At 36.3% G+C, this 1,483-nt stretch overlaps 1 protein-coding gene across 1 annotated transcript in view; it reads left to right on the forward strand.

The window, feature by feature from the left end:
- The window catches only part of dus2 (dihydrouridine synthase 2), a 24,486-nt gene that overhangs the window by 6,075 nt on the left and 16,928 nt on the right, over positions 1-1,483 (forward strand). The window lies entirely within an intron of this gene.

Consider the following 1,483-nt stretch of genomic DNA (forward strand, 5'->3'; position numbering starts at 1 on the left):
TATTCAGTCCAGAAAAATGAATGAATCCGTTTAATTTATGGATAATATATCACAGATATATGTTCCTTTACAGTAGAATTAAAAAAATAACTAAATCAGTGATAAGTAAATAGGTAGTTTTGTTTTGACACTCTTGGAAAAAGTCACCACTTTACAAGGAATGACTGAGTTTCCTCCTGATCCAGGGGCTACTTTGAAAACCTTGAAGGAAATATTGAAGGCCTTGAAGGCTCAACCGATATATCAGTAGCGCCGATATTTAAGCCGATACAGACATTTGGGGACATATCGTATCGGTGATAATTGTCCAATTATGCGCTGATATAAGCACTTCTAATTTTCACCCCTAAAATGCTGGAACCAGCAGTAATTGTACGATGTATCCAGCAGAGGGCGCATGACGACTACTTTCAAGTCATGGAAGCTCCCTTAAGTTTCACTTTCACATTCAGCACAGCCGAAGCAGGGAGCAATACTGTGTGGCGTATTTTACTGAACAGATCATGTTAAGTTTATTTTAACTGATCTGTAAAATAAATCAACAATAATAAATTATCTTCAATCCTCCAACCTGATTGTCGTTAGCTACGTGCCTCTCAAGTTAGCAAGCTAACATTTAGTTAACCTAGCATAGGCTAATACCTTGCACAACTTTACCCAGAACAATAAATTTAATGTAGCAGTAAATATATATCAGTGTTAGTAAAGTTATCTTTGTCGTTCTCAATGAAATGCATCGTTTGTCTGAAATCTTTACTTCTCTACAAAGAAAAATAATCTCGGCTACGGTCAATAATTAGACCTTCACCATACGAGACTGACTGTTTAAACAACGAACATGAAGGTGTTTTTTTGTTTAATTTATATTTTTGTAACACACTTGATAATTTTGTGGTGAATAGTGGAGGATAGGATATGTGAACACACCATAGGAAGACTTTTTTATGACCAGTGTACCACTTTGTAAACCTACTGTGGGTCTAGGTATAGCATGGATCTGACTAGCTTAGCTTAGCTTCATGGTTGATAACAGCTGCGCTAAATAAACAAGCCCCGCTCCACTCGCTATTTACGTAGAATTTTGGGGGTGGACAAAGCTAAAAGATTTTAAGCCATTTTATCGATTAATGGCATTCAGCTTCAACCCCCAATATTGTATTGGTGATAGTCAAAATTTCCATACTGGTCGGGCTCTAGGAAATAGGACAGGAAACTAGTCTCTTCACTTACGATGGGCTGCTATTGTTACGACGTATCGTTTTACATTACTAGTGTTTAGCGTATTTCTTAGATATTTTAGAATACCGTTTGGCATTTGTTTTAGTGAATAGCTTAGATCTTTATTTACCGTTGCTTTTTATGCATATACAGTATTTTGCTATTTTTGGATGTAACTGGGACCCTGTGGGATTCGGATGTTATTGTTTAATTGCCTCGAATTACCCGTTTTCCACCGTGAGTTCTTATGTTAACTTATTATTTT

This window comes from Nematolebias whitei, chromosome 10 (genome assembly GCF_014905685.2).
Source record: "Nematolebias whitei isolate Nwh7 chromosome 10, NemWhi1, whole genome shotgun sequence".
Taxonomy (NCBI): domain Eukaryota; kingdom Metazoa; phylum Chordata; class Actinopteri; order Cyprinodontiformes; family Rivulidae; genus Nematolebias; species Nematolebias whitei.